We start from the raw sequence: 24,465 nt of genomic DNA, 5'->3' as shown, positions 1-24,465 counted from the left end.
ATTTTAAATACTCTCTATGCATTTTAACTGTAAATAATAAAAGTTAAGTTTTATGACCTCTGAGAGAGGGATTTCTATATGGGGGTCCTCCCCATTTTGTCAATTCTGAATATATTCTTCCCAGGCCATTTTTTTTTTGCTCTTTTTGATTTGCTATTAGAAAGAATTTCCATAAAATGTCTTGGTGTAACATGTGTATATATTTTTTTATTAATCTGACAATATCTGAGTATTTGTATGGGAATAGCTAGAGCTCTAGTGATTTCCAACATAGCATGTGAATTGAGCGAGGCTGCACACGTCTAGTCGGAAGGTGGCCGGAAGTATGCAAATCACATTCTTGCAGTTACTTGACTGCCTGCTCTCACCTCATACACCTGGAGATCCTGACAGTATGCGGTGCTCTCATTGTGAGGATTAGTGATGAGGAAATATGTTCGAAATCCGATCTCCAAACTTAAATTCAACATGAATGTGGCACATTTGGATTCGGATACTATTTTAGTGGCGTTGAAGTTCATATGTTTTCAGAGTAAAAAAAATTATTTTTTCTCTTGCTAGGCAGAGTCAAAAAATACTTTTAGTGTGAAATTGTGATACACTCTACATTAAGCCATATACTACGTTAATAGTGGTGAACTTCAGCTCTTTTCAGAGTAAAAAAATATATTTTTTCTATTGCTAGCCAGAGTCCACCAAAGATTTTTTTGTGTGGCAAACGTGATACACTCTGCTAAAAGCCACCTACTATTTTAATGGCGTTGAAGTTTAGCTGTTTTCAGAGTAAAAAATTTTATTTTTTTCTCTTGCTAGGTAGAGTCCAAAAAATATTTTTTAATGTGACAAATGTGATACACTCAACTATAAGCCATCTACTACGTGATTGTGATCTTCGTTTTTGATTGTGGTCCTCTGCTAGAGTCCGCAGCTGACAGAAGATACACGATCCTCGTTCTCTGGCCTTGAGACGAGGAGCGGGTCTGAGTTAACCACTGCCTCTACCCGGTCAAGGTCCTGACCTAAGAAGGCCTGGAGGGGAGCAGAGGAGACAAGCTCCACAGGCAAAAGGATCCCAGGGGGATACGGACGAAGCAGCCTACGCCACCTGTATTTCTTACTCTGGCCTAGTCAGAGGGACTCCTGCTGCAAGAGGGGTGACCGGCCCCCGATATCTGACTTTGTTACTTCACGTCTCAGTCAGAAAAGCCCGGAGGCTTAGTGGATCCCAAGAGGGATACGGACGGAGTGGCATACGCCGCCTGTATCTCTCTACCTGCGTTTATCCAGTGGGACCCGGCCTTACACCTAGTTCTAACCACACAAACAGTCGAGTGAAGACTCATTGGGAGAACTCACCAAGGAGAGGAACACTAACCAGAGGGGTCTCGACAGGTGCTCCTGATCTATCTGGAAAGTGCTGGACCCCCCTTCCTGGTGGCCGCAGTACGTCGTGAGGAGCAGAGGGAAGCTTTGCGGCTAAAGTTCATCTGAATGTGAGTAAAAACTCTGGATGACTTCACACCCCACTTCAGCCTGTTATTTCCTGCGCGGCACTGCACCCACCATCCTTCCTCACACTGCCCTGAGGCCTGCTCCGCCTGCGGGGAGCTGTTCCATCTCAGCTGCCTGTAACACCGGTCTCAGTGGACTGAAGCGGCGCTGGTGTCCTTTACCGGAAACTGTAGGTGGCGTAGTCGGAAAATTACCACTCAACCCTGAAAGCCCATTAAATCATTTATATGACCGCCCTGGGCACGGACCGGGTCCGGGCCACGACTGCAACCCCGAGACACCTACACTGACCCGGCTCCGAGTAACCCCACTTCCCAGGGAGGGCTGTGAGCGTCACACTCCTACTGTGGCGCCCCTGAGGGTTCGACCGCCACAGGGATGCTGCACTTCTTTAATGGAGTGTAGTGTTCCTCCTCTGAGGTAAGAACAGTGTGATGGTCAGGACTCCACCTCCACATCCAACACCACATTTCTCGACCAGAGGGGGCTAGAATGCACTAGGTGCTGCCCTCCTGGTTACAGGGAGACTGGGGAACCAAGAGATAGGGGAACCATTTAGTGGGAGAGGGTGGTGGACTCACATTTTGGTGACACTTTAAATTTCATATTTAATAAAAAAGCCATTTTTGTTTGCGGGTCTTTGAACTGTGAATTACTGTGATCTCCCACCCTGAGCGTGGATCCTGTGTGGACCTGCAGCGGATGGAGACACAGCCCTCGTACCTTGGCCTTGGGTCGAGGGGCAGGTTGTAGGCAATGAATGTCTCAACCCGGTCAAGGACCACGACCAAGAAGGCCCAAAGCTTAGGAGTGTAGCTCCACCGCAAATGGATCCCAGGGAGGATGCAGACGGAGCGGTATACGCCACCTGTCCTCGCCAACCTGATCTATTCAGAGAGATTCCGGCTGCAAGAGGGGTACCGGCCCCCGATACCCGACCTTGCTACTTCATGTCCTGGTCGGGGAAGCCCGGTAGGCCCTGAGGATCCCACCGGGTATCAGAAGGAGTGGAGCTGCCACCCGTGCCCTTTTTCTGAGAGGAGTTCAGAGGGAGACCCGGCATATTTACACACACAGACAGGAAAGCACTCGGTCTGTAGTTTAGGAACACTCTGGTGCGGGGTCCTGATTGAACACTGGACTTACTCGGAGGTTGTCGGATCCCCTTCGTTTCTGGTTACCGCAGAACTCCGCGAGGAGCAGGGAGTCGCCTTCCTTCTGTCATCTCTTATGTGAGTAAAGCCTTGGATGTTCACCCCTATGGCCTCCGGACTCTTTATTCTGCGCTACACCGCACTACGCAGACTTTCTAGACTACTACCCCCGTCATCCTGTCCCTCTGCCCTGAGGCCCTGCTCCGCCTGTGAGGAGTAGTAACAACGTCAGCTGCTATAACACCATACCTCGGCGGACTGCAGCAGAGCTGGTGGCCTTCACCAGGTGCCACAGGTGGCGTAGTCGTAATCAGCCACTCAACATGGATAAGCCCATACCATCCTTTTTAATGTGACGGCCCTGGGCACGGAGCGGGTCCGGGCCACGGCTGCACCCCCTCTCTCCATCACAGGACCCGACTCCGAGTCCCCCATCTCCCAGGGTAAAAAGGGGCTTTCGAGTAGAGGCATCACACTACCACACTATCTGAGCAACATGAATGGGAAAAAGAGAGGTCGTGGTGGAACGGGGAATATGCTTGGTGTTCAAGGTATACGTGAGGTAGGTGGTAATGTTAGTGAAAGCACTAGTGAACCAACACCGTTTCCTATCCGAACACAACTGACAACTTCTGTTAGTGGATGGGCTACTCCACTCCCTTTCTTTGGCAGCCGCACAGCGATACACCTTGTTGATAAGGGCCAGAAAGAGCAGGTGCTCCAGTGGATGGCAAGCGCTTCTTCAAGTGGCCTCTCCTCTTCTTCCTCCATCTCAACATCACACACAGTACAGTCCACAGAGGTGGCACCCTAATTACCCTTGTTCCCCCCTGCGTCACAACTGTCCAAGTGCCCAACTGACTGTAGCGAATGACAGATGGGCGAGTCTGTAGAACTGTTCACCCATTCTATACCATGGGCATCAGAAGTGTACTCCAAACATTCACAAGTCAAGAACAGGAGGAAAGGATCTGCACCGATGCACAATTTTTTTTTAGGTTGGATTCGGGGCAGGACGGAGTAGGGTCGAAGCAGGTTCCTGACCCTCGTCACCAGATGTTAACCACCAGGGAGGGAGGTGATCCAGATGAGACTCAAATACCTGACGCTCATGCGGACTGTACTGTGCTGTCTAGGCAACAAGAGGAGAAGGGTCACTCTGAGGGTGAGGAATGGTATATCACATCGGATGATGACGAGGCTGAAGATCCTACTTGGTGTGAACCCAGAGTCACGCAGCCGAGTAGCTCATCTGAGGAGGTGGAGAAGGAAGATGAGGACGTTACCTTTTGCCCTATGGAGCAAACACGGAGTGATGCAAGCACAAGGAGCACTGCATCCTTAGCCACAACTATGGCTGTGGCAAGCAGCTTTCGCCGGTCTGCAGCTCACAGGGGTGGCAAGGGTTGCCTAAACTTGGCCTTTTTTGAGACCGCAAAGGATGAGCCAACTCATGTTATCTGCACACTTTGCAAGAAAAAACTCAGTAGAGGGAAAGAGTGCAATAATTTTACTACTACATGCATGAACCTTCACATGCGCACACAACATGCGTCATGCTAGGAATCTCACTGTGCTAAAATGCGGACTAGCGGACCTCAACATCCATCAGCTGCCCCATCAACCGCATCCGCTGCTTCTTCCTCCTCCTCTGTTACAGTGCCAAGTATTGTCATGCAGGTCTCCCACCGCAGAACCTCTGGTTCTCTACCCACTCCAGTCAGGCTGAGTGAGAGCCCGTCAGCTGTAACAGAAGCGAACATGTCTGCTGTGTTTGTTTCACCCAGCACACCACATGTTTCTCAATCCACCATAACATCTGCACATCACTCACAGTCCACCAGTTTGTCCGTTTCACCATATTCCGCTCTCTCTCAGCACTGCAGCCAGTTTTCGGTCCCGCCGTTGTGGTCACGTAAAAGATTGTTTCATCCTACACATGACAAAGCTAAGAGGTTGAACTACACCATCTCCAATCTGTTGGCCACGGAAATGCTGCCTTTCCGCCTAGTAGATACAGATGGTTTCCGAAAGCTGATGGCCGTCGCAGTTCCACAGTACCAGTTGCCCTGTCGCCATTACTTCACTAAGAAAGTTGTGCCTGCACTACACCAGCATGTCACAGACAACATCACCCGTTCCTTGAGTAAATGTATGTCTGCCAGGGTACATTTCACAAAAGACATCTGAAGGAGTAAGCATTGTCAAGGGCGTTACATCTTGCTGACTGGGCACTGGGTGACTCTGGTGGATGTGGGGGCAGACGGGGAAGGGGCTGCTCCACAAATCTTCAAATCCCAAAGGCTTGCAGAACAAACCTTTGTATTTCACACTTTCTCCACTGCTTCTGCCTCTTCCACCTCCTCTAGGGCCTCCACCTGCGCACTCAACCTCTGCCTTGACGAGACAACAGTACAAAGCGAATCCGCACCACCTCAGTACTGCGCAGACAGGGCTCACCACAATCAGGCAGTCTTAAAATAATATGCCATGGCGATCACATTCATACAGCTGAAGAGTTGTGGACAGCTCTCCAGGCTCAGTTTGAGCAATGGCTGTCTCCGCAGAACCTAGAGCCAGGGCAGGCCGTGTGAGATAATGGTGCAAACCTGGTGGTGGGCCGAGGCAAGCTCACACAGACTTTATCATACAGACGATTCTTCCTGAGCCTCTGCAATACCTGTCGAACGTCTCTTCGATGTGAGGGTAGATCAGAAGCAAACACCAGGATATCGTCAAGATACACTACCACGCACGAGTATAGAAGATCTCGGAAGATGTCATTCACCAGTTCTTGGAAGACTGCTGTACTCGTAGTGGCCATCCCAAATGTTGAATGCCGTCTTCTACTCGTCACTCTGGCGAATCCGAATAAGATTGTATGTGCCACGGAGATTGAGCTTAGTAAAGACCTTGGTGCCCTTGAGGCGATCAAACAACTCGGAGATGAGAGGCAGAGGATACTTGTTTTTGATAGTGATCTGATGTAGACCCCTATAGTCGATAAACAGGCGAAGAGAGCCATCCTTCTTCTTGACGAAGAAGAATCCTGCTCCAGCCGGAGAGGTGGATTTCTGGATAAATCCCATAGCAAGATTCTCTTCGATGTATTCGGGCATGGCACAGGTCTCGGCCAACGACAGGGGGTAAATCCGACCTCGGGATGGTGAAGCACCAGGAATGAGGTCGATAGGACAGACATTTGTCCTATCAGGTGGTATTGTCTCAGCCTCCTTCTTGTCAAAGACATCAGCGTATGACCAGTAGGGTGCCAGCAAGCTGGGCAAATTAGCTGGAGTGGACGGAGGTTGAGCAGGACGGACAGTAACCAAGCAAGTCTTGTCACACTCCTGACCCCAGAGGAGCACCTCTCCCGAACTCCAATTCAAAACTGGCTCGTGTGTCTGAAGCCAGAGCAGTCCAAGCAGTAAAGAGTGAGAGAGGCCAGACAGCATGTAGAAGGAGATTTTCTCCGAGTGTAGCATTCCTATCTGAAGAACTACAGCCTTGGTGACGAACAAGATGGACTCTGAAAGGGGCCTCTCATTCACGGAGGAAACCGCTAATGGATCCGAAAGACGTTGAATAGGGATCTGATACTGCTCCACAATGGCCTGTTGGATGAGATTCCCAGCGGCACCGGAATCCAGATAGGCAGTCTCGAAAAAAATGTATCTCACCACAGGTTATCGATACAGACAGAGTCCGGTATGGAGAGGAAGAATTTTTGCCCAGGACAACCTCTCCAAGTGATCCTAGGCACTGGAGTTTCCTGGTCTCTCTGGACAAGAGCGGATTAAATGTTCCAAGCTGCCACAGTAAGAACATCTTTCCTCGGCGCGGCGGACCTCCTGGCGAGACTTGACCATCTTTACCTGGTCTACCTGCATAGCTTCTGGGGTGAATGCCGAGGCAGAGGCTTGTAGAAAGACTGGTCTTTGGAAGGTTGGTGCAAGGTGTAGAGATTTTCTCTCATGGATCACCTCCTTAGAACACTCCTGGAACCTGATGTCGATCCATGTGGCCAAAGACACCAGGTCGTCCAGAGAGGTGGGTATGTCACGACCGGCTAGTTTGTCCTTGATCCGCCGAGAAAGACCCTCCCAAAAGGTAGACAATAGAGCCTCATTGTTCCAGGCTAGTTCAGGGTATGGAAACGCACAGTGTACTGGCCCACTGTGAGGTTCCCTTGGCGTAGACGAAGAAGCGAGGAGGCAGTCGAGGATGTGCGGCCGGGCTCATTGAAAACCCTTCAGAAGGCCGCAAGAAAAGCCTGGAGGTTAGACACCAGAGGATCCCCTCTCTCCCATAGGGGGTTGAACCACGCCAAAGCTTCTCCGGTGAGATGGGACATGATAAATGCCACTTTAGCCAGGTCAGAAGTGAACAGATGAGCCAGGAGCTCAAAGTGCGGCGTGCACTGGTTGATAAAGCCCCGGCATAGAGTGGGATCACCGCCAAAGCATGGTGGAACAGATAGTCGGGGTCCTAAGCTGGGTGCCACATCACCACTGGGCTGAGGTGCCACAGAAGCGGATTCTGCTTGGTTAGAGGCGGGCACAGCAAGGGTGGACAGTGCATCCAAGCAGGAGTTAACAGTACGCAGATGGGACAGGATCGTGTCCTGTTGAGATCTCTGGCGGGAGACCTCTTGGTACAGGTCAGCGAGCGAGGGAGCCTGGTAGCCACCGGATTGCATGGCCTGTGCAAACTGTTACGGGTCCTGATGGTAGAATCACTGTGCCGTGGTATAAGGAGGGACCAGAAGGGTGTAACTAACTGCCTACCCGGACCGACCCTGGCTACACGGCGGCTTTATTCGACTCCGTGAACCAAGGAGGGACCGGAAAGATGAACCAGGTGCAACACTGTGACCAACCTCATGCGAGAGCAGGTGACTCCCACAGGACTGACAGCCGAAGCAGACAAGCACGGCAGATGAGCTGGCAGATGAGCTCGGCTGGTAGGCAGGCAGCGCTGGAAGACAACAGGCAGTCACGGCTGATAGACAGGCAGGAGGGCACAGCTGATAGACAGGCTGGCGGGCACGGCCGATAGACAGGCTGGCGGGCACAGCCGATAGACAGGCTGGTGGGCATGACTGATAGACAGGCAGGCGGGCACAGCCGATAGACAGGCAAGCGGGCACGGCCGATAGACAAGCTGGTGGGCACGGCCAATAAACAGCCTGGCAGCACGGCTGATAGACAGGCTGGTGGGCATGGCTGATGTACAGGCTGGCGGGCATGGCTGATAGACAGGCTAGCAGGCACGGCTGGAACCTGATGGCTGGATCAAGTGTAGAGATGAGCGGTGTTCGACTTGAACTGTTCGCCAATCTCAAATTCGAGCTGTTTTGGGCGGTGTTCGAGCCGTTCGGCGAACATGAACGATTTGAAAAAAATTTGGCTGTTCGAGGTTATGTTCGATAACTGTTCGTGCACCAAAATCATAACTGGATTTTTTCTCAGTAATGATGAAAATTAATGTTAATACGCAGTTTGAGTGTACAGCGGGGCGGGGGGAGGGGCAGGGGATGGATCTCTGCAGGAATAATGAAGATCTCCATTTTTTTTTTCTCTTTCCCGCATTTACAGTGGGGAGGTGCAATCTGTCAGCCTATCAGCAGCGCACACACGGAGCGAAGTGCTTTTTTTCACACAAGCAAGGGCATGTGTCATTGGCAGTGTATGTCACATGTCCTTGCCCTATAAGACCCAGCCATTTTCCCCGTCGCCACCATTTTCTCACTGCTGCAGCTGCGTGTTAGAGGGCACCGCTGTTGCTGTGGGCGCTATACCTTGTTAATTTCAAGCCAATTTTCGCACAAATCTACAGATAGCTTGGGAGTAGGGAATAGTTGTGATTGCAGTCCTTTTAAGGACTAGGTTACAGCATTTCCTACGACTTTTATCAGGCAGGTCTGTGCTCTTAAATAGATAGGTTGGGAGTAAAGACTAATTGTAATTGCAGTCCTTTTCAGGACAAAGTTAGATCAGTTCCTATCAGTTTTTGCCAGACAGGTCTGTGCCAGTGCTGTGCAAGTTTTTTTCACAGCATTTGGCTAAATTTGGCAAAGCTAATCCTTTTTGGCCTATTGCAGAGTGTGTTAGTCAGTGGAGTAGCCTATCTGTGTTGCAAGCTACACCACCTGTGTATAGAACACCAATTTTTTTACTGCACCTAGTGAAGTAAAACCTTTTGGGCATAGCATCATTCTATTAGTCCATCTATACTGACCTCCATAAGGTTGCAAATTGAATATAATTTTTTTCTGCATCTACATCTGAAAAAATATTTGGGCTTCTAGCTGTGTGTGGGACTTGTTCTATTAGTCCATCTATACTGACCTCCATCAGGTTGCAAATTGAATATAATTTTTTTCTGCATCTAGCTCTGAAAAAATATTTGGCCTTCTAGCAGTGTGTGGGACTTGTTCTATTAGTCCATCTATACTGACCTCCATCAGGTTGCAAATTGAATATAATATTTTTCTGCATCTAGCTCTGAAAAAATATTTGGCCTTCTAGCAGTGTGTGGGACTTGTTCTATTAGTCCATCTATACTGACCTCCATCAGGTTGCAAATTGAATATAATTTTTTACTGCATCTAGCTCTGAAAAAATATTTGGGCTTCTAGCTGTGTGTCGGACTTGTTCTATTAGTCCATTTATACTGACCTCCATCAGGCTGCAAACTGAATATGATTTTTTTCTGCATCTACATCTGAAAAAATATTTGGGCTTCTAGCTGTGTGTGGGACTTGTTCTATTAGTCCATCTATACTGACCTCCATCAGGTTGCAAATTGAATATAATTTTTTTCTGCATCTAGCTCTGAAAAAATATTTGGCCTTCTAGCAGTGTGTGGGACTTGTTCTATTAGTCCATCTATACTGACCTCCATCAGGTTGCAAACTGAATATAAATTTTTTCTGCATCTAACCCAGACAATAGTTTTGGCCTAATAACTCAGTTTGGCCACTCAGCTCTGCTCGGTTCCCATCCATTGTTTTTTTGTGCAAACAACTCCAGAGTTGTGAATAAGTTAACCACCAAAATGAGTGGAAAAAAGCCTGCTGCTGGTGGAAAGGGGAATAGGCGTTTTGGGAAGGGGAAAAAAGGTTGTGTCCGTGGAGTAGGTGTTAAAGCAACAGTAACATCTGCAGAAGAAAGACCATCTTCCAGCAAAACTAAAATCTCTACTTCTTTTAGCGGACAATGTGATAAGATCCCAATCGCTACAAATTCCAGATGAGGAACAAAAACAGCAGGTGCTTCAACGGATGTCAAGTGCTCCTTTAAGTGGGTTCTCCTCCACATCAACTTCAACATCACAAATACTCCAGTCCTCAGAGGTGTCACCCCAATCGCACTTGCTTCCTCACAGCTCCCAAATCTCCAGCTGCCCGTCTGAGTATGAGGTAGAACAGATGCTTGAGTCTGCAGAGCTGTTTACTCATACTGTAGCCTGGGAATCAGATGTCGGCTCCAACGCTTCTGTGAATTCAGACGAGGAAATGATCTACACTGATGCCCAGAATCTTTATGAGTCGGATCCAGGACCAGACGCAGAAGGTTCTGACAATAATGTGGACCCTCATTCCCAAACTGTAACTCCTGTTGGTGGAGACAATGAGGAAGACGATGATGAGACTCAAATACCTGATTGGAGCGACAACTTTAGTTTTTTGTCAGGGCAGGAACAGGTTGGCTCTGAGGACGACGGGTGTGATAACACACAGGGTGATGATGATGAGGTTGGAGATCCCACTTACTGTCAACCCACAGTCAGCCAAGAGATGAGGTCAGCAGAGGAGGTGGAGAAGGATGCTAGTGACGATGAGGTCAGGTTGCGCCTTCCTGGACAGAGACGTAGTACTGGAAGCACGTCAACAACTGCATCCTCAAACACAACTCTGCCTCTGACCACAAGTTGTGGTGGCTCTTCAGGTCGCATGGGTGCTAAGCCTTGCATAGCCTGGGCATTTTTTCAGATCGATAAAGATGACCCAACTCGTGTTATCTGTAACATTTGTCAACAAAAGCTAAATAGAGGCCAAAAAATACATAGTTTGAGTACTTCATGCATGAACCTGCACATGGACATGAAGCATAAGTTGCAGTGGGAAACTCACTGTGCTACAATGCGGCCTAGCCGGCCAGGCCAACCACCGTCTGCCCCATCTTGTGCATCCGCGGCCTCTTCATCCTCTGTGACTGGGGGGAAAGCAGTCACACCTGTTTTGGGACGCAGACCTGCCACCTCTTTACCCGCAACAGCCAGCGTGATTGGCAGGTCAACATTTTCTTTGGAGGTGGTAACACCAGCTGGTGTTGAGCGCTGTCCGACATCGATAGCACCACCTTTGGATCAAGGCAACCTAACATGTCCACCTGCATCTTCCTCACAGGCCGGCAGTTTGCCGGGGACACCCTTATCAACCCAGTCTAAGCACAACAGCCAGCCCTCAGTCCCTCAGATGTGGACAAGTAAAAGACCATTTCCTCCTAGCCATGAGAAAGCTAAGAGGTTGAATTTCACCATCTGCAAGCTCTTGGCTACAGAAATGCTGCCTTTCCGCCTGGTGGGCACAGAGGATTTTCGAGACCTTATGTCCATCGCAGTGCCCCAGTACCAGATGCCCAGTCGGCACTACTTCTCATAGAAAGGTGTGCCTGCGCTCCACCAGCATGTCACACACAACATCACCGCTTCTTTGAGAAACTCTGTGTGTGACAGGGTGCATTTCACCACAGACACTTGGACGAGTAGGCATGGACAGGGGCGTTACATGTCGCTGAGTGGGCACTGGGTAACTATGGTGACAGCAGGACAAGGGGCTGCTGTCCAAGTCTTGCCGTCCCCACGAGTTGTGCGTCAATCCTCTTTTTGTCAAAATTCCACCACTGCTTCTGCCTCCTCAACCTCCTCTCGGTCCTCCACCTGCACCCAAAGCCTGTCTGGTCATGCCACAAGCTTTCTAACTGCGCAGAAGGGATCCTGCACACCTCCTTACTATGCTGGCAGTAGGGCTCAATGTCATCAGGCGGTTTTTACTTTGAAATGTCTGGGAAATGTGAGTCACACAGCTGAGGAGTTGTGGTCAGCTCTGGAGAACCAATTTCATGAATGGTTGTCTCCACTGGACCTGAAACCAGGGAAGGCCGTGTGCGACAATGCTGCAAACCTGGTTGCGGCCCTTCGCCGGGGCAATGTCACACACGTGCCTTGTATGGCTCACGCGTTGAACCTGGTTGTCCAGCAATTTTTAGCCCACTGTCCCGGACTAGATGGCCTTCTGCAGAGGGCACGGTCGCTGTGTGCTCACTTCCGCCATTCGCATCCCGCAGCTCAGCGACTTACATCTCTACAGAAGTCGTTGGGCCTGCCACTTCACCGGCTAAAATGCGATATGCCTACCCGGTGGAATTCAACTCTGCACATGTTGCAGCGACTGTGGCAGCACCGACATGCCCTGGTGCAATACGTTCTGACGTATAGCCTGGGCCAACGGGATCCAGAGGTGGGGCAAATCACGCTGGAGGAGTGGTCTCAGATCAGGGACCTATGCACCCTTCTGCACAGTTTTGAAATGGCGACGAAGATGTTTAGTGGTGACGATGGCATTATCAGAATGACTATTCCGGTGATTTACATGCTGGAGCACATGTTAAACAGAATTCGGAGTCAGGTGGTGGCACAAGAGGAGGTGGAGGAAGTAGAGGAGGAGGAGTTGTATGCGGAAGGGCTAACATCTGCAAGGTGCAGACGGTCGGCAGCACCAAGGCGGCAGGCATGTGAGGGTGGGGGAGATGGTTTTACCAGGGCGCATGTTAGCAGCCAAACTTGTGAGGAAGGTGCAGGAGCCCAGGAAGAAGTGGAGGACGAACTGATGGAAGACTCATCAGATGAGGCAGACCTTGATCACATTTCTGTTGTGCGAGGTTGGGGGGAGAGGACAGAGGAAGGAAGCATGATTGTTACCTCGCCACCAACACAACAGGGACTTGGTGCTCCTGGATGCGCAAGACACATGAGTGCCTTCTTGCTGCACTACCTGCAACATGACCCTCGAATTGGGAGAATTAGAAATAATCCTGACTACTGGGTTGCCACACTGTTAGATCCCCGGTACAAAAGTAAATTTGCAGAAATAATTCCTGCCATAGAAAGGGATGCACGCATGCAGGAGTATCAGCAGAGACTGTTGCAGAATCTTACATGTGGTTTTCCACACAACACCAGTGGTGCACGTAGTGAATTTCACAGTTCCAACTTGCCAACCATGGGACCGTCGAGTGTTCAGCACTCAAACCGTAACAGAAACACAGTATCTGCTGGTAACATCAATTTTGCGGAATCATTTCACCACTTTTTTAGCTCATCCTTTGCAAGGCCACAGGAGACAAGAAGTCTGACACATAGTCAACGCCTAGAGACGATGGTACAGGAATATCTCCAAGTAAACATTGAAGCCATGACTGTGTCACAGGACCCTTGCTCTTTTTGGGCTTCCAATCTGGATAAATGGCTGGAGCTCGCCACTTACGCCTTGGAGATCTTGTCATGCCCCGCAGCCAGTGTTCTGTCTGAACGTGTGTTCAGCGCTGCTGGTGGTGTGCTGACAGATAAGCGCAAGTGGCTCTCCACTGATAATGTAGACAGACTCACGTTCATAAAGATGAACAAATCATGGATCCGAAACGACTTTTCTACCCCTGTATCATCCTGGGGAGAATAAAAGCTTGATGATTGGTTAAAATCACCTCACCAACCGTTTTAAGCTTTCAAATTACTAATCATGTTTATCTGTATCTTGGCTGGAAAATAATTTGGGCTTTGTAGCAGTGTGCAGTACTGATTCTATTAGGCCATCTATACTAAGCTCCACCAGATTTAAAATTAATAATAATTTTTAGCTGCATCTAGCCCGGAAAATAATTTTGGGGCTCCGAGATGCGCAAGACACATAAGTGCCTTCTTGCTGCACTACCTGCAACATGACCCTCAGATTGTCAGAATTCGAAGTAATCCTGACTACTGGGTTTCCACACTCTTAGATCCCCCACACTCTTCGATCAACCTTTTCATTTTAATAAAGACCAAAAAAATGGTCATTTTTGAAATTATAAGCATTAGCAGGTTATTAGAAACTGAAATCAAACAGTTTTCAACTCAAAACTTTATTCTAGGTGATGTTACATTTGCACATAGGACCCCTTGTTCGAAAGGAGCTTCTGAACTCTCTCGACCATTGAATTTGTCAGGTTTTGGATGGTTTGTGCTTCAATTGTTTTGCATGAGGACAGAATACCCTCTCAGAGCTGTTGCTTAGATGTGATCTGCCTCCCGCCATCATAGACACTCCTTTTGATGATGCTCCAGAGGTTCTGAATGGGGTAGAGGTCAGGGGAGCATGGGGGTCACACCATAAGTTTGTCCCCTTTTATGCCCATATCAGCCAGAGATGCAGATGTGTTATGTGCAGCATGAGACAGTGCATTATCATGCATGAAAATGATCTTGCTGCGGAATACACGGTTCTTCTTCTTGAACCATGGCAGGAAGTGCTGTTTGAGAAACTCCACATACATTATGGAGTTCATCTTTACCCCTTCAGGGATCCTAAAGGGTCTGACAATCTCTCTTCCCATGATTCCAGCCCAAAACATTACTCCACCTCCTCCTTGTTGGCGCTGTAGCCGTGTTTGCGTGGGGTGTCCATCAACCAGCCATCCTCCACTGCATCCATCTGGACCATCGAGCGTTGCATGGCACTCATCCGTGAACAAAACAGTTTTGAACTCAGTCTTCATGTAATGTTTGGCCCACTGGAGCCGTTTCTGCTTGTGTGCAGTGGATAGAGGAGGTCGACAGGATGGCATACGCACAGCTGCAAACCTCTGAAGGACCCTGCATCTTGTTGTTCGGGGGACGTTGGAGGCACCAGCAGCTTCAAAAACTTGTCTGCTGCTATGACAAGGCTTTTTTGCCGCTGCTCTTTTAACCTGACGTAATTGCCTGTAGGAAAGAGTCCTCAATTTGCCCTTATCAGCACGCACACGTGTGTACTGTGAATCAGCTACATACTTCTTGATTGCCAAGACACTTCATCCTGATCATCGCACAATGTTGATTGTAGTCATGCCTTGACCTAAACACTCCACAATTTGTTGCTTCTCAGCAGCCGATACATCCTTTTTCTTTCCCATTTTGGCAGAAAATGTAGGCTGCTTAATAATATGGGACAGCCTTCTTAAGTAGTCTTGCCGTTCATTGGACACACCTGCCAAACTAATTAGCACAGGTGTCTGCAATTGCTTACAGTGATATAAAGAGCCCTGACACACATCACCATCAATGAGTTTAACTGACAAACAAACAAATTCTTCCCTTATCACTCCTAAACACTTTTTGCATAATAATTTGGAACACAGTGTACATGTGCTTTTCCACAAAACACCAGTGGTTCACATAGTGAATCTTACAGTTCTAATGTGCCAACCGTGGTCTGTATGGAGTTGTTCAATAAAGGGCCCAAAATTAAGATAACATAGATGGGAGAGGTCTCTATGAATAGGAATTCCTAAGAATTTGATACCCTGTGAGGGCCAGGCAAAGGGAAAGTTGGACTGGATGGAATCCTGTATGGATTTGGGGAGGGAGACATCGAGGGCCTCAGAATTCGCTGCATTGATTTTAAAATTTGACCATGTAACAAAGTGATCTATTTCAGCCATAACAGCAGGGATGGATATATGTGATTGAGTGATATATACTAGGACATCATCAGCAAATAGAGAGCACTTGTACTCGGTGCCTCCCACCTCAATCCACCTAATATTGGGGTTATGGCGAATTGATGAGAGCAGGTGCTCCGTCACTAGGATGTATAAGAGAGGGGACAGAGGACATCCCTGCCTTGTCCCATTGGTGATTATGAAAGGTCATGAAAATGTTCTGACGCGCCCCCTGGGCCTTGGGACATCCGGAGCCGGACCCTTTTTGGTGGATGCTGGTGGTTGTAGTCTCCGTGGCGGCAACCCGGTTCCGTGGCTCAGGGCGGTCAAACCAGTGGCGGAACTATTTATGTGGTTTTGATGTTTAAATGTACGACTACGCCACCCGTGGATTGCGGTCAGAGTGAACCGCCGCTGCAGGGCAGACCGCTGAGGCTGGTGTTGTGGGTGCAGCAGAGCGTAGCATAACTCCCCACGGGAGGAGTATAGCCTCAGGGCAGTGTATGCGGAGGATGGGGGTGATGGTGCAGGGCAGCAGCAGTAATGACACGGAGTCAGTGATGCAGTCCAGGGCCTTTACTCACAGTTCTTATTATCCAGACCACTTCTGCAGGTAACGGCTGCCCACGTCGTACTGTGGTCACCAGGTGAGGGGCTCAGACAACTCCCAGATAACTTTGGAGTGCTTCACAGGACCCCCTTTGTGTGTCCTTTGTCTGGCCTTTCTTACCAACCCTTCTGTCCGGCTGCCTCGGGCCTCCTCTTGGTAAACTTGGCGCCAGTTTCCCTGACCCTATGTGCTGCCCTCCTAGCGGGTGTAGCGAGGGGCTGCACCACATAAAATGTCACAGCCTCCGGTTTCTAGCTGAGGGTCGTTTCCCGCCTCCACTAGTTTCGGGGACCGGTCTCCCCCTTTGGCCTGACCACTCCACGCAGGTGGATTGGGGCGTGCGGTGGCGACTCACCCGTCCACACCCCTGGGTTCCCTTCGTTCCTCGTTCCTGGAGCCTTCTCCACTCCTCTTCCTTCCTTCTCCCTCTTCAGGCCTGGGCCTCTGTTACTAGGCCCGCCTCTGGAGCAGAGCTCATGCAGAGCCCCTGCTCCCTGTCACTTCTGCTCAGACTTCTCTGCACTGAACTAAGATGGTGCCCACCTTTTATACTCCCTTCTCAATGCACCCAGGAACTGCTTCCTCCCTGCTCCTGCACTACAGGGTTCCACTTCCTCAGTGTTCCCTCCCCCCACTCCAGCCAGGGACTGTCATGCCCATCTCAGGGGCATATTGGTCGCCCTGCCCCACGGCAATGTGGTGTGATGCATGCAGGTGTCGGGGTCCTGATCCACACTCCATCCTTACCTGAGAGTGAGATATCACACCTCTGGGTGAGGTGAAATACCTCTGCAGCAACCAAGCCCTCGGGGTGCTACAGTTACATTTATCTTCAGCCTAGGTGACGCATTGCGATACAGGGCCGTGATTTTGGCTATAAAAGGGTCCCCTAGACCCCTGCCCCAAGCTTTTTAAGAGAATAATATATGGTGTGCCAGGAGACTCTATGGAATGCTTTCTCAGCATCCAACGAGAGTATCTAATTACAAATTTTTAACTGCATCTAGCCCAGGAAATACTTTGTGCTCAGTAGCAGTGTCTGCTAGGCAGCGGATTATCCCGGCTGTTAAGCAAGCTACACCACCTGTAGTTTGGACACTTAATTTTTTCAAAGGAAATGCTTCGGGACACTCAGTTAAGAGCATCAGGAGGCACCCCAAGGCATAGGGGCTGGGACTGGCGGTAGGACGCCTTGCGGTGGACAGCCGAGCTCGATCCTTATAAAAGCTTTTTAACTGCAGCAGCTTTAGTGGACGCTACTGGAGCTGGAATTACGCGGCTGCTGGCATTAGACTTGCCCTTCAATAGATCCTTGTAAAAGGATTTAAAGTGTATTCATTCAAATTAGAGAGACAATTTAAATTAAAAAGTTAGAGCTGCCTCCACCACAGGGGGGCTCGCTCGACCCACCAGTGGACAGGCACCAGTATTGGGAGAGGGGGCTGGCCGTCAGGGTCCACCACGGCTCTGGCACAAACGGAAGTGGCACGGGCAGGAACGGACTGGCCATGTCGGCTTCTCACTTTTTGGATTTTAGAAGGGCATGACATGCCTATATCTGTGTCTCCCCGTCCTTTTACTCCTCCACCTCTTTTCTTTTCGCATGACTATATGTACTTGTCACTTTTCCATGTGTTAGTTATGTCTTCTGAGCAGTTTGTCAGCTTTTGGACACCTTTGAAGGTGTTTTCTATGTGTTTCTATGTGTTTTTGTTTGCCTGCCATTGGTTTTAACGGTGTTCGAAGGTGTTCGACGAACAGATCGGCGAACACAAGGGTGTTCGACGAACCGAACCGAACTCGAACACTACGGGGATGGCTCAACACTAATCAAGTGTTAAAACACAAACAACTTTGCACAGAAACCTCCATTTTGGAGGAGGTGCCTTAAATAACAGAAGTCCTCCGGCCATTGGACGGGGACATTTTAGGACGGCGAGCGCGCGCCCTAAGTACAGTGCCTGGGGATCTGCGCGCACCTCGGGTAGATGCGGCAAGGGAGCTGGAAGGAGGAGCGGAGGACGCCTGACTGGAGCCTCAGCGGTGAGGGGATCGGCGTCTCTGCCGGGCTACAAGGAGGAGGAAAGTGAGGAGGTTATGTTGCGTCCTACGGCACACACACGGAGTGATGCAATCGCAACGAGCACTTCATCTTTAGCCACAACTGTGGCTGTGGCTAGCAGCGGTCGCGGGTCTGCAGCTCTCAGGGGTGGCAAGGGTTGCCTAGCCTTGACCTTTTTTGAGAACACAAAGGATGAGCCAATTCATGTTATCTTCAAACTCTGCGATAAAAAACTCAGTAGAGGGAAAAAGTGCAATAATTTGACTACTACATGCATGGACTTTCACATGCGCAATCAACATGCGTTGCTCTAGAAATCTCACTTGGATAAAATGCGGACCTCAACAACCATCAGCCACCGCATCAACTGCACCTGCTGCTTCTTCCTTCTCTGTTACCGTGCCAAGTATTGTCACGCAGGTCTCCCACCTCAGAACCTCTGCTTTTTTACCTGCTCCAGTCAAGCTGAGTGAGAGCCCGTCAGCTGTAGCAGAAGCGGACATGCCTGCTGTTTTTGACCGATCTCAGAAAACGAGCACATCACAACTTTATCAATCTATCGTAACATCTCCGCCTACATCTCACTCACAGTCCAGCAGTTTGTCCGGTTCACCGTACTCCGTCCTCTCTCAGCACAGCAGTCAGCTCTCGGTCCCATAAAAGATTGTTTCCTCTTACACATGACAAAGCTAAGAGGTTGAACTCCACCAACTCCAATCTGTTGGCCATGGAAATGGTGGAGTTAGGCCCTTATTTTTTGAAATGTGAACACTCCTGTATGGCTGCTTTTTTTTACTGAGGAGGAAACTGGAGAACCTAGGGGAAACCCCCACGAACACAGTGAGAACTTATAAACTACTTGCAGATGTTGTACTTGGTGGGATTTGAACCCAGGACTCAAGTGTTGCAAGGCTGCAGTGGTAACCACTGAGTCACCGTGCTGCTTTCTCTGTTCTCCCGTCTCTGATATCTAACTTGCTGGAGAAACTTGCACCTACTGCCACTCAGTGTCTTCAGCTCCTTTGTGAGAAACTAATGTTGGTCAGCCATTCAGTCTACCAAATAAAATTCTTGAGAAGGAAATTGTGAATGGCTTCGCTTCTTGTACTGGGTACACTGCTAATACCATGGCGTCGTGCCATAATTCACTGGAAATATTCCAGGCTGGTTGGAGACGAGCTCATTCCCACAGAAAAGTACCAGCAGCAAGCTAAGGAGATGGTGTCCTCTATCATCATAAAGGAGTTAGCTTGTTGTCTAGGAGACCGACCACCACTGCGCTCTATCTTGTGAACATTGTGTTGAAGCTTGCAAGGTGTCATGGGTTTACTGTGACAGAGAGGAGCCAGAACACCGCAGCGTCTGATTCCAACCACTCCAGCAGTCATTTTGCCTTCATATTAACCAGTGCAGGGGATAATCTGCTCAGTTTTTGCTCCTGGAAGTGTACGATGATTTAGGCTTTCAGCAGATTTGTCCCGTGCATCTCACCTACTGTGTAAAGCTGTACCCCAATACATCAGACTGACGCTTACTGTGAAAACCTTGAAAAGGATGCTAAAGACCCAATTCTTGCGACAAGCGTACAATCTGCAGTAACCCTCGCTCGAGCATACCGCTGCACGACTAGCTGTACCCTGACCTACTGTACCCTCACTCATCCCTTGTAGATTGTTTGTGCGCCCTCGCGGGCATGGTCCTTTATCCTCTTGTACCAGTCAGTGACCCCTTTTCACATGTAAAGTGCCACGGAATAAATGTCACTATAATAATAATAATAATTATAGTACTTGTAGTCTAGGTCAATTGATGGCACTTTCCTGGTGTCTACCCATAATTTGATGTGTTTTGGCAGCTTTTGGGCCCGTTTGAAGGTGTTGTATATGCGTTTTTTTGCCCCCCATTGAATCCTATGGCGCTCTGTAATGTTCGGCAAATATTTGACGAATAAATTGGCGCATATTGCAGATTCGCCAATCGGACTCCGAACTCGAACATCAAAACATTTGCTCATCTCTAGTGAGGATTCAGAAGTCTGCAGTCATACAATGTGAGCAGATTTTTAGCAAAAGACCAGACAAACCCTTTAAAGCAAAAGTACAGTAGCAACCTGTTTCCTGTGCCATGTTGTAAACATTTTTCTTGTCTTTGATTAAAATTTGTCTGCAACATTCCAGTAGGGGGTTTCAGTTACTTACCTGGATGCAGCTATTCTCAGGTGGCACATAATGCCAACATTGGGTACAAGAAACAACTATGTTCTGAATGGTAGATTTTTTTAAAAAAGCAGATCATTGTTATGTTCAATATGTTCTCTGTTTGCAGATAAAAACACACATAGTGTAAAAACGAATGCAATATCCAAAAGAAAAAAAAACTTTATTCTATGTCAGAAATAATGGCAAAATTATTTTTACATACTCTATATTTACATGTTTGGTTATTGGAAATTTCTAGTACATATGGCAGTCTTCTTTCCTTTATATGCTGAAATACCTTAAATATATATCTATATATATTATATATATTTCTGTTCATTTAAATAAGTCGCATGCTGAAATTTATTATATAGTCAATATTTACACAGTATTTATTTTATATTTACAGATTAAGAGTTATTTAACCCATAGGAGTCGCTTTGTGACCTCTACACCGCTTTGCATCAGGGATGAACATCAGATCAGCTTGAAATCATGGGCATCCTCATACTGAGGTGGAGAAACAATTTCTCCCATCCCTGTCCTCCAAGCACATAGATTGTCACAAAGGGCTAACATGGGCAATAAGGCTCTGTAGGAGTCAGTAAGAAAGGGGTTACACACAATTGTGTTGCTGGCAATAAATTGAATAGTTATTCTCCTCATTTTGGATGCAGCAACAATGAGTGGAAAACAATGATTCACAGGAAATGAAAATATGAAATGTTAATAACATCATGTACATTGAATATGACATGTGCTGTAGTCATTTTTTTTATTTTTGTTAAACAGGAGTTCTTAATTATTTAAATCAAAGTAGAATACATAATGTAGAAGAGAAACAGCAAAAATGTCATAAAGTAGTTTTCTTTAGAAAAAAACAAAAAAAAAGAAAAGGTTAAAATGTGACTTAATATTTATACCGTTTGGAGCTGCTCAGGCTTGATGATTGGGCAGCAGCGTTCCCCAAATCATTACTCACAGTTGTAATATGAACATAGAGAAGAGATTCAATATCCTCAAAGGAATTCTCAAAGCCCCTTGAAAAATAAACAAAAAACCCCACAGAAAATAATACTGCCATCCTTTATATTTGCCTGAAGGATACAGTAGACAGCTGCATGGAAATTCACTTTCAGACAGACTACCTGCTCTTGCTTTGAACTATTCCGGCTTCAGGCTGAGACATTTCTAATGGTCGTTTTTTAAAAAGTTGTTTACTGTGGCCTATCCCTTTTTTGTTAGAAGGATCCTTTTTATGATGTTTGCAAAACGTCCCACTATTGGGATCTTTAGTGATTATTTGTAATCTAAATACAATCAACAAATTTTTATAGAATGATAGAATGACACCAGCATTACGCTGTGCTAATTTAAAGATGACTGGTCACCAAGTCAAAAGTAGGCAGATCGTTCTCTTATGTTATTCCCGCTGGTTCACTGAGTATTGCACTTTTTTCATTTTTAAAATCTGACATATGGTTCCAGAGATATGGGCCTTTTTATCTACTACTAAATTGAGTGGTAAAGAGTTGTCTAAAGACCATTAAAATCTGGACTAAATAAAAAGGCCCATAACTCTGGAACCATATGGTGGACTTTAAAAAAGAAAAAAAAAGTAGAATACTTAGGGGAGCAATGAGAATAAAATATTAACAAAATTTGCCACTTTTGACTTGATAACAGGTCCACTTTAAATCAAAAGACAGACTCTTTTTAGCTGCTCTCTGTAAGGCTAATTGATGCATATCCCAAAAAGAAAACTCCCCTGTACATTTGAAAATTAGTTTTGCAAACCAGATAACTCCTTTAAGGTAGATTTAAGCCCGAGTAACTCCAAACCAAAATAGATATTTGGGGGATTTACATATAACATTTAGTCTTTAAAGGCAATCCGATATAGTAGAATGTATCTGCACAGATATTGCTAATCAACAGTGATCACTTCATTCACAATAACATTCTCTATGAGTATTACAGACATAGAATAATTGTTATGTCACGTATGTGAATTTTATCTAAACCTTCATTATTCAAGGCATCAAGTAACTAGGAGTTCAGGAATTCTTAGAAGTCTTTAACACGGGCCCACATATTAGAAAATACACAGCAGAGGATGAACACAGTTACTGATGTTCACTAATTTAATCCCATTTGTTAGGCAGGCAACCAAGGAAGACACAATTTTCTGCTTGTACAGTAAAGCAGAAATAACATATATGTAAATCAGATTTTTAAGCTAGCATTTGAAGAAAAAGAAAGTCTTTACAGTGGGTATTACCGTTGTGTTAATCCAGTTTTACACCAGTTAATGACCTCATTTTTATATCAGTCCTAAAACGCTTGGACATTACCTGGAGCCCATAAAATAAAGGATAAAAAACAGTTATATATGTTCTTCATTCGGCCCCTGTTTTCATCCCTCAGGTACTGGTAAGTATAAATTTAAATATAATTAAATGTATGACAATTCAGTTTATATCATCATCTAAGGGCTCATTTAGGGCTCAGTGATTTTTCGTGTACACAAAAAAATGGTCCGAGTTTCATCAGTGTTTTTGACCAGATTTTCATTTGAGCTTGGTCATTGTGTCAGTTTTTACCATCAAAGATTCATCACTTTTTCTTGTATACAAAAATTTTGATGGAAGTTTCTCAAGTTTCTCCTATCAAAGAGTCCGTGAATAATAATGGACAACACAAGGATGGCATCGGAGTGCTGTCTGATTCTTTCAAAGACCCATAGACATGCATGTATCCGTGATATTCTGCAGGCCACATAGTCTGCAAGAAAACATGGACATGTGAACAGCCCCATAGACAATAATAGGTGAGCATTCTATTCTTCAAAAACACCTGAATGAGCCTTTACACAGAAGAAATAAAACTTTGTATTTGAGGTCTACTTGTGTCTCATTTCTTTAACCACATATCAATGGTACACACAGAAATCATAGGACCCCATAGCTAAATTTAGAATAGGCAGCACCCCTAACTGAAAGGTAATCCAAATATATTATTTTTTTTTAATATTGACTATAATTTCATAATATATCTTTATAGGACACTGATTGAGTTCTTTAACCCCTTACTTACCGGGGACGTATTAGTACGCATATCTGCGTACCGCCGGTTCAGTGAGGGCTCCGGCGCTGAGCCCTCACTGAACCGAGCACATGTCAGCTGATTCTTACAGCTGACATGTGCCCGCAACAGCCGCGGGTGGAATCGCGATCCACCCGCGGCTGTTAACCAGTTAAATGCTGCTGTCAATCTCCGACAGCAGCATTTAACGCGCGCTTCCGGGTAGCGCGTCATAAGCCCCGCCCACCGGCGACCCCGTCACGTGATCGCGGGTCGCCGATGGGCGTGCATGACAACCCAGGGTCTGCAGCAGACGCCTGTGATTGTCATGATCTTGTCGCTATGAGCGCCACCTAGTGGTCGGCGCTCATAGCACAGGACCATTTCTGCTGCATGCAGGGGATCTGCTGGTCCCCTGTATGTAGCAGAGGCGATCGGACAGTTGCTGCTTCTAGTCTCCTATGGAGACTATAGAAGCATGCAAAAAGTAAAAAAAAAAAGTTTTTAAAAATATAAAAAAAAATAAAAAAATATAAAAGTTTAAATCACCCCCCTTTCACCCCATTCAAAATAAAATATATAAAAAAAAACCCCACATACACATATTTGGTATCGCCGCGTTCAGAATCGCCCGATCTATCAAAATAAAAAAAGAATTATTCCGATCGGTAAACGGCGTAGCGAGAAAAAAATTCTAAACGCCAGAATTACGTTTTTTGGTCGCCGCAAAATTGCAATATAATGCAATAAAACGCAAAAAATAAGCCATCAACCAGCCCCAGATCACGAAAAATGGAGACGCTACGGGTCTTAGAAAATGGCGCTATTTTTTTATTTTTTTTTTTACCAAATTTTGGAATTTTTTTTCACCACTTAAATATAAAAGAACCTATACATGTTTGGTGTCTATGAACTCGTAATGACCTGTAGAATAAGAAGGGCAGGTCAGTTTTAGCATTCAGTGAACATGGTAAAAAAAATAAATAAAAAACAACTGGGGTATTGCACTTTTTTTGCAATTTTACCGCACTTGGAATTTTTTTCCTGTTTTCCCGTACAGGATATGATAAAACTAGTAATGGCGTTGAAAAGTACAACTCGT

This window comes from Phyllobates terribilis, unplaced genomic scaffold, assembly GCF_046119375.1.
Source record: "Phyllobates terribilis strain yellow unplaced genomic scaffold, ASM4611937v1 Scaffold_2__4_contigs__length_985480577, whole genome shotgun sequence".
Taxonomy (NCBI): domain Eukaryota; kingdom Metazoa; phylum Chordata; class Amphibia; order Anura; family Dendrobatidae; genus Phyllobates; species Phyllobates terribilis.
This window is presented reverse-complemented; position numbering follows the sequence as displayed.